The sequence below is a fragment of the Hibiscus syriacus genome, unplaced genomic scaffold (assembly GCF_006381635.1).
Source record: "Hibiscus syriacus cultivar Baekdansim isolate YM2019G1 unplaced genomic scaffold, ASM638163v2 tig00110213_pilon, whole genome shotgun sequence".
NCBI classification, from domain to species: Eukaryota; Viridiplantae; Streptophyta; class Magnoliopsida; order Malvales; family Malvaceae; genus Hibiscus; species Hibiscus syriacus.
In genome coordinates, this window is record NW_024062630.1 from 1,978,297 (window position 1) to 1,988,297 (window position 10,001).

Consider the following 10,001-nt stretch of genomic DNA (forward strand, 5'->3'; position numbering starts at 1 on the left):
ATCCCGGTTCGCCGTGTTGGGGGAAATAAACAGAGTACAGTAATTTTCTATAACCAGATTGGTGAGAATGTGAAATAAAAGCGAAAAAATACCTGAAATTAATAACAGAATTCAGCCAATTTTACTTACGTCTCCGGACTGCTGCAGATCTTTTACTATGAGAAAATTTACAGGTGTTTACAAAACATTCACTACTCACAAGAAAGCTCTCTAGTATTGGGAGAAATAAAATGATTTTGGGATTTGGGATGATTTTGAAGCTAAATGAGCTAGGGTATTTATAGTTGAAACTTAGGGACTAATCTTTGAAAATACCCTAAAGTGCAATGACTAAAGTGAATTTACCCATTCCTATTTTCAACAAACATCTACCAAACTCAGTTTTGGTGTGCCTGGTTCTTCTTGAACTGCTTCAGGATTGATCTGAACATCATTTCTAGAAATCTCCTCGAACTTAGCAAATTTCTTTGTTTCAGCTTCGATGTTTGAGCTACTTGATTCTATGGTTAATCTATCTTTGCACAACACATTCTCATTGAAAATAACATCTCTGCTTCTGATGATCTTCCGATTTTCATAGTCCCAAAACCGGTAACCGAACTCATCACCACCATAACCAACAAAGGCACATTTGTTGGACTTAGCATCAAATTTACTTCTTTCAGCAGAGTCTATGTGTACATAAGAAATACAAGTGTGAAAGGTTTATTTCTTTCTTGCTCCAAACTTCATCTGGTATTCCGCCATCTAAGGGAACTGAGGGCCCATGATTGATCATGTAAGCTGCAGTGTTGATAGATTTAGCCCATAGCAATTTGGGCAAGCCAACATGTATCCTTATGCTTCTGGCACGTTCATTCAGAGTTTTATTCGTGCGCTCTGCTACGCCATTCTACTGCGGTGTCATGGGAAATGTTCTCTCCATCTTGATCCTATTGTTTGCACAAAATTCTCTGAATCTACTATTTTTGTACTCTCCTCCATTATCAGACCTCAACCGCTTGACTTTCAAACCAGTCTCGTTTTCCACCATGACCTTCATTTTCTGAAGGTATCAAAGACTTATGATTTCTTCTTCAGAAAATAAACCACACCTTCCTTGTTGAATCATCGATGAAGGTGACATAATATAGTGAGCCTGCAAGGGATGGAACTGAGATAGTCCCCATACATCAGTATGAACCAACTCTAACTTTTCTGCCTTGGGTGTCTTGCCAATCTTTGAAAGCTAACTTTCTTTTGTTTGCCAAAGATGCAATCCTCACATAGTCCGACATCTACATTCTTTAGATCCGGCAGCTTCCATTTTGACAAAAGTGTCTTCATCCCTTTTTCGCTCATATGACCAAGCCTTTGGTGTCATAGTTTGATTTTCCATCAACATCTGTTGTAATGATATTCTCTAAATTTGAGGTTACATAGAGAATATCATCTTCTTACCACGAGCAAGACGAGTGCTCCTTTGGTGATATTTCATTTACAGCCTGAAAAAGTTGTGTTATCCTTCTCCATCAAGTTGTCCTACAGAAATCAAATTTCTTTTGAGGCTAGGAATATGTCTTACTCCTTTCAGCATCCAGGTGGTCTGGTTTTGAAACTTTAATCAGATGTCTCATTTTCCGACATTCTTCAAGGTTTCATCATCACTAGATGAACCTTCCCAAAATCACCACTGCATAGTTCTCCATGATTTCTCGGCATGGGTGGAGTGGAAAGATGCTCCTGAATCCAAGATTCATGATTCAATCGGACTGTTGACGCTTAGAATCATGGCATCACTTGTATCCTCTGTCACGTTGGCAGATTCCTGTGCGCCGATATTTTCTTCGGTGCTCGACAATCTTTTTTAAAGTGACACTTCTTACCGCAGTTATAACAGGTAAAATCTTTCTTTCATGTTCTTGATTTTCCCCTTCTGGATTTGGATCTGCCATGATTTGAATTTCTTTCTGAAGTTCTCTCTCTGGACTCCGTGTGCAAGGCTGAGGAGGTTGATGCTTCACCTGATTCTCTCCGTCGAATTTCTTCACTCAATACAGATCTCGTACATCGTCGAATTTTAATTTGTTGTTTCCCACGAGCTGCTGACTGCTGTAACAGTAGCATTCCAACTGTCTGGTAGAGATGATAAGAGAATTAAAGCTCGAACTTCATCATCGAATTTAATTTCTACTGAACTCAACTGGGTTGTGATTGTGTTGAGTTCATTTAGGTATTGAGCCACTGATGCCCATTCCGCCATCTGCAAATTGAACAATCGCATCATCAAATGAACTTTGTTTGAGGTCGATGGCTTCTCATACATACTGAAGAGAGCCGCCATAAGACCCGTCGTGGTCTTTTCCTTTACTATGTTGAAAGCAACATTGCGAGATAACGTCAGTCGGATAACTCCGAGGGCTTGTCTGTCGAGAAGAGTCCAATCTTCATTCTTCATGCCCTCTGGTTGCTTTCTTGAGAGAGGTTGATATAGATTTTTCTGGTACAGAAAATCTTCAATCTGCATCTTCCAAAAGCCAAAGTCCGCACCATCGAACTTTTCAATTTTCATATTCCCTTCGTCTGCAGTCATCGCTCCCACTCGAATCTGGCTTCTTTGGATCGTTCTGACAATTTTCGTGAATCGCCGTGTATTAGAACACCTCCGTCGACAAATTCGTATCGCCGACAAATTTCACTATTCACATGACAAAATTTCACTATTCGCAAAATTTACTATTCATGAATAGTAATGAATAGTAACCTCTAAAATTGATAAAATTCACAACTAAAAGTCTGATACCATTTGTTGGGGAAATAAACAGAGTACGAGTAATTTCCCTATAACCAATTAGTGAGAATGTGAAATAAAAGCGGAAAAATACCCGAAATTGATAACGGAGTTCAGCCAATTTTGCTTACTCACTGTTGACGCTTAGAATCATGGCATCACTTGTATCCTCTGTCACGTTGGCAGATTCCTGTGCGTCGATATTGTCTTCGGTGCTCGACAATCTTTTTTAAAGTGACACTTCTTACCGCAGTTATAACAGGTAAAATCTTTCTTTCATGTTCTTGATTTTCCCCTTCTGGATTTGGATCTACCATGATTGAATTTCTTTCTGAAGTTCTCTCTCTGGACTCCGTGTGCAAGGCTGAGGAGGTGATGCTTCACCTGATTCTCTCCGTCGAATTTCTTCACTCAATACCAGATCTCGTACATCGTCGAATTTTAATTTGTTGTTTCCCGACGAGCTGCTGACTGCTGTAACAGTAGCATTCCAACTGTCTGGTAGAGATGATAAGAGAATTAAAGCTCGAACTTCATCATCGAATTCATTTCTACTGAACTCAACTGGGTTGTGATTGTGTTGAGTTCATTAGGTATTGAGCCACTGATGCCCCTTCCGTCATCCGCAAATTGAACAATCGCATCATCAAATGAACTTTGTTGAGGTCGATGACTTCTCATACATACTGAAGAGAGCCACCATAAGACTTTTCGTGTCTTTTCCTTTGCTATGTTGAAAGCAACATTGCGGATAACGTCAGTCGGATACTCCGAGGGCTTTCTGTCGAGAAGAGTTCAATCTTCATTCTTCAGCCCTCTGGTTGCTTTCTTGAGAGAGGTTGATATAGATTTTTCTGGTACAGAAATCTTCAATCTGCATCTTCCAAAAGCCAAAGTCCGCACTATCGAACTTTTCAATTTTCATATTCCCTTCGTCTGCAGCATCGCTCCCACTCGAATCTGGCTTCTTTGGATCGTTCTGATAATTTTCGTGAACCGCCGTGTATTAGAACACCTCCGTCGACAAATTCGTATCGCCGACAAAATTTCACTATTCACAAAATTCACTATTCACGTAAATAGTAATAATAGTAACCTCGTAAAAATTGACAAAATTCACAACTAAAAGCTCTGATACCATTGTTGGGGGAAATAAACAGAGTACGAGTAAATTCCCTATAACTAAATTAGTGAGAATGCGAATAAAAGCGGAAAAATAATCCCGAAATTGATAACGGAGTTCAGCCAATTTTGCTTACGACTCCGGACTGTTGCAGATCTTGTACTAAGAGAGAAATTACAGGTGTTTACAAAACACTCACTACTCCAAGAAGCTCTCTAGTATTGGGAGAAAGAAAATGATTTTGGGATTGGGATGATTTTGAAGCTAAATGAGCTAGGTATTTATAGTTGAAAGTTAGGGGACTAATCTTTGAAAATATCCTAAAGTGTAATGACTAAAGTGAATTTACTAATTCCTATTTTCAACAAACAACTACCAAACTTTACCAAACTTTGAAAAACATTTTTCAAAGTTGGTTGTCAAACTTTGAAACTAACTTTTAACTCGCCGTAATATGTCAGGCTACCCCTTGCCGAACGGATACCTCAAATCTCGGACGAGTCCACAGTTGAAATGTTTGTTACATTCCGGAGAATTCCTAGACTCAATGCTGCACATACACACCAGAATCTGGCAGACATAAAGATTACAAGCAGTTCAACAATGGGGAAGTTCCTGCAACATTGACCAATTCTTCTAAACCAAACTAACATGAAAAGAGTCCCAAGAAAACCAGAAAGTAGATCAAGTAATTCTACAAACACATAAATATAAAAGCCATCTCTTTCTGAAGAATCAAATCCAAGGGAGTAAAACACCAAGACCCATCAATACTCAACAGTCACACAGACACAGAATCCCAAGTAGTCAAGATTGAAGAAGCAAAGAAACTACCAAAGAATCAACATCCTTGACTTATTCCTAACGTGAAAGAAAACACAAGAAAACTCATACCAGTTATTTTTTCAGGGATTCTATCAATCTCAACCTATGTGTCATTGATGCTGGTCTCAAAGAAATTCAACTTAGGGTCTGAAACTGTGAAGGGAACAAGAAAATATCCCAGTTTCCTTGTGTGTGTCTAGTTGCAGAAGCTCCAATAATAATAAGCAGTTGAGAATAAGGAAGACTAAAGAGATTATGATACTATGATATGGCCATAAATAAGCCAACCAACACTCTGGTTTCCGTCGTGTAGGGCCGAGCAATTTATACCTATCGGGACGTATTTCTCAGGTCAATACTTATGATACTGATGAAGTAGGTGGAAAATGAGAATGAGACAAAGAGGTTGAACCACGTAATGGATCGAAATAAAAACAGCTTCAATTTCCAAAAAAAAAGCATATGTACGTGTAGTTATGAAGTTCAACATTTGAAGCAGCCACGATTGTCGTTAAAATATATCTTATACTAATAATATCGATATTTGATTTGGATCATGCGATAAACAAACTAAATAGTAGTGATTATAGAGGGAAAAAAAAACAAATCCTAAACAGATTTGAGATTATGAAGTTGTTTGCTCACCCACCATCCGACCAAACCGTATTGACAAACACTTTCATTGGGCTGATATTTGAGGATCATATTTATTAGGTGATACTGCATAAATAAATATGTTCAGGAAAAAAGGATAGGATAAACAGAAAATAAATTTGTGATGACAAGAGGAGAGAATGAGGAGCAAAAGTCAAAAGTGAGGGCTAATTTAGCACCATAAAGTTTAATTGAAGTCCTTTGCAGACAAAGGACTCATAATACTTGTATGATCGAATGACGGGTAGTTCTGTTGTACAGTAGTGTTAATATAAGAATAAGAAAAATTCTATCGAAAATATTAATATTTTTAATAAAATAATATTTAAAATATTATTTTTATTAGAAATATTAATTTTGATAATTAATTTTTGGTAGCGTCTAATATTAATATTTTTAATAAAAAAATAATATTTTAAATATCACTTTATTAATATTAAAAAATATTAATATTTTCGGTAACATATGTTTTTAATCGTATATTAATGTTGTGGTAAATGACCCTACTAACAAAGACAAACTTCTCATCTACAAAACCACCGGATAGGCAACTCATTAAATCATGAAACCCATCCTTCTCGACGTTTAAATAAAATAGCGATCTATATCAATTATTTTTAATAGTAATATAAATTACATTAATAATCATATACATATATATTATTTTTATTTTAAAAAGAAATTTTAGATTCATTTCAACAATCAAATTATATTAAGATTTTATTGATCTTTTACCAAAATTGATATTTAACTATATCTCCACCTTAAACGAATCAAGACTCCTTATAAAAAAATAAATATTTAATCATTAATTAAATTAAATTATACAATTATATTTCTAATAATAGTTTACCCTAAATAATAAGTCATTTAATCCAATGATGGCTTTATCATCCTCCCATTTTTTTGCTAAGACCCACTGGGAGCCTATAAACTAGTTCTTGTGGTCAGATTCTCTACTTTTTTTTTTAATAATAAGATGTGGATATAAAATAAAAAAATTATAAAATAATTGATAAATCTAAGTGGCTGTTACTGTAACATCTTGAAATTCATGTTGCAAACGTACAATAATCTCCAAAATAAATTTTAGGAGTTATAACTAATTTAGTAGTATATAAAAAGTCAATAACATCAATTTTATAATTCATATGATTTATTAAGATAAAGGTAATTATAATTTGATTATTTCGAAACTAAAATTGGTTATTCATCTGAAAGGAATAAAATTGCTTCTACAAATTCTAGCATACCAAGTCAGGCCACTATCTCACTATCTCTATAAAATTGCTAATTTAGTCATTGAGGATTATTTATTCAAATATCATCATTAAAAAATATTTAAAAAAATACTATTTCTGATTATTTTTAAAAATTCTAGTATAGCTTAATCATCAATGTAAATACCGCAAACTATATGGCTAGTAACAGACACAATTACTTGAAATAAAATACAAAAAAAGATGATGCGCGATCAAACATTAAACAATCAACAGCTCAAAATTCCATGGCTGATTAACAACAGCACTGGTCTCTTCAGATTTCATTAGTTCATTTAGGCCCTCGGAAACACAGTTGTACCTATTCCGTTAGTCCCCGGTGTATCGCTTTTTCTATTCACCGGAGTGACCGTGGCCAGAATCAATACCACCCAGCACAACAATCAATATACCTAAACGTTTACCAGCAAAGCCTCGGAAGAGTAGCGCGATATTACCCGGTTAGTTTGAAGAAAAGTAAGCTTCTCTAGGATACCCGTTGTAGCGGTAGCAACAGCAAGTGCATATGTATACATCCCGAAGAACACGTGCCATGGCAACAATGCGGGCTTGCTGTTTCGAGAGCCACCCGGGTACCAAAACGTTGTGAATCCAGCGGCCCACTGGTGAAAGCAAAATACAAGATATGTAAGGTCCATAACTTGACAAAATGGAGCCAATGCACTGGAAAGGAGCAGAGTAGAACCTGGATGCCGAACAAGAAAAGGCAAGCTAGGCCCAACCATGAGTGTAGACTGTAAAAGTTTTCAATGCCCCTATCGTTGTGAACTTCAAAGCAGCCCAAAAACCAATAATACTCAAGATGAAGGCAAGACATTGAACTGTAAGATGAACCAACTTTTTGAAACCTTTTGTCCCAGGAACAGTCTTGTACGCCAGCATGGCTGCATCAATCAATGCCGAACCAGAGTTAAACAGAGCAAGACTGTAAAGATGGTGACTTTTTTAAGATTCCGTAAAAGTTCACATTCATACTTTTCTAATTGTAGAATTAAGTTCTCTTTTAGAACACAAGATTTGTACACAAGTCATGTTTCACACCGAGGCAGCAAGAAATTAGGACGACGCTCTTCCACCAGCGCAAAAACAAACTTGTGCATAATCAGCTAATACAAGTAGCATAGTTAATGGATTAGGTTTTACAAACAACTCACATCAAGGTACCATGTTAAGCATATCCACAAGCTCTTAAAATATTTTATGCAGTAGCCCTCCATGTCCACAATATCAATAAAATCTCAAAAGAGAGAGCAAAAGACATAATGTATATATTTTCAAATAAATATCCTTCTAGTAAATCATGACAATTCCCTTAATTTCTCAAGAAAAATCATGTGATGGAAAATTAAAGAAACTGCAGATATGTCTTAGAGATACAGAAAATATTAGAGTATCTCAACCATTAATTTAGAGGCAATTCACTTCTTAAGTCCTAAGAAAACCTCAATAACCTATCAGTGACAAAAAGGAAAAGTTTTCAATTAACTTCCGATTTTTAGACATGCATCATAAGTTTTCCCCTAGTACAAATTTATTCTTTCATCTAATCTAATTGATATAATTCAACCTGAAATTCTGAATAAATAAATTATTCCAAAAGGACAAATATGGAACTTTAAAGTAGATGGTGGGATGCACATAACAAAACGTTGCAGCATCAAGAACATGCTTCTGCAATAATAAATGACATTCACCTTCGCCATTTAAGAGCAGTAGACCAATGACCATCAAAACAGGATGGACCTGCAATAAGTACACAGCAAAGTTTTTTTTCTGAAATGGAAAAGAAAATACAAGTTGAACAAAGAAAGGTAATATTTGAGGGTTTGTCAGGGTATTGTTTTTATTACTTACCTTTTAGATTGATTTAAAGCAAACATAACTGTAATGGATTAACAAGGAACAAATGCAAAGATATAGTACCAATTCTCACACAATTGTTCTGTGTATATGTAATTCTGCAAAGAAATCATACTCTCCCTTTTTACTAGCTCAAAAAACATTGCTTATTTATCTGCAAATATGTCTTTTCGTTTTCTTTTTCTTCCCCTTCCAGGTGGGGGAAAATGTAGCAAAAGCAATGACAAAATTTTCCTTAAAATTAATGTTGATAGAAAGTGAACTGCATTATACAATTAAACACTGTGAAGGATGGCAGTACGCCTTTAAGTTAAACAAAGGAAACATTAATTTCTAATGTATCATAATTTGCAGCTTATAAATACTCACAAATTATAAAGCAATATGGCAAGAATATCAATGGATCACCAGATGTAACAAAAGAAAATGGAAAAAAAGAAGAAAAAAATGCAAATAACCCATTAAAGAAAAAGAAAAAAAACAAGTAAACGGGGAATCAAGTAAAATGAAATTTATTGATTCTCTACTAGAAAAAAATATTAAAAAAAGGTGGCTCAAGAGGGAAGAGATTACATTAAAGATGAGATCTTTGTCATCAGAGATGAGAGCCAATCCTCCCCTGTAGTGAAGAGTCCAAGTGAAAAGAATAACTGTTATTACGATTCCCAATACTCTAATTACCGTAAAGATTGGAAATTTGATCACCGGAACCCCCATTTCTGTACCACAAGCAAGACAGGCATACAAGAACAAAAAACAAAAAGGAAAGAAAATATGTGTTGTCTTGAAGGTTTTGAGGGATGGGTTTTCTCAGAAGAAGACGAAAAAAATGGTGGCTTTTGATTCCAGTGAATGAAGAAAGATTTCTTTTTGATTAATCTGTAGAGAAGAGATCAGATCAGAGGAGGCGTCGTCAGAGTATTCAAGCTTCCACAGTAGACCAGGTTTTAAGCCAATTACGTATCCACGTTCGCCCAACACTTCTAAATTATTAATCTTTTAACAAATGTCAAATTAACATTTTTGTATAATTCAACTTGATGATTTAATTTCATTGAAAAAGAACAGTTGATGATTTTAATTTTTTTATTTTTAAATTGAAACAATTTGATTCCCTTGCTATTATAAATATTGTATCTTTATTCAAATCACTAACTTATTTTATTCACTAGCTTCTATAAAAAAAGTTTAAAAATTAAAGGAATTATGTTAAAGAAAATTAAAAGTTAACATTGTAAGGTTGGATTTTGAGACAAAATAAATAAATAAAATTGTGCACACATGATGCTTCAAAGAATAAAGAAAAACTTGCCTTTATGAAAATAGCGTACACCACAGGTTAACTATTGATTTAGGTCTTAGTAACCCTTCCAAATTTAACTATGTTTTTAGTTTATCATATAAATATATTTTTCTTTTAAAAAATGGAATTTATCAATTAAAATTTTAAAATTATAGTGAAAATTCTTATTCGCTGCTCAAAATCTCC

General features: G+C 34.9%; 1 pseudogene; it reads right to left on the reverse strand.

The window, feature by feature from the left end:
• Window positions 1–6,715: 6,715 nt before the first annotated feature.
• LOC120113624 lies at window positions 6,716–9,437 on the reverse strand (annotated as a pseudogene).
• Between the last annotated feature and the right edge of the window lie 564 nt (window positions 9,438–10,001).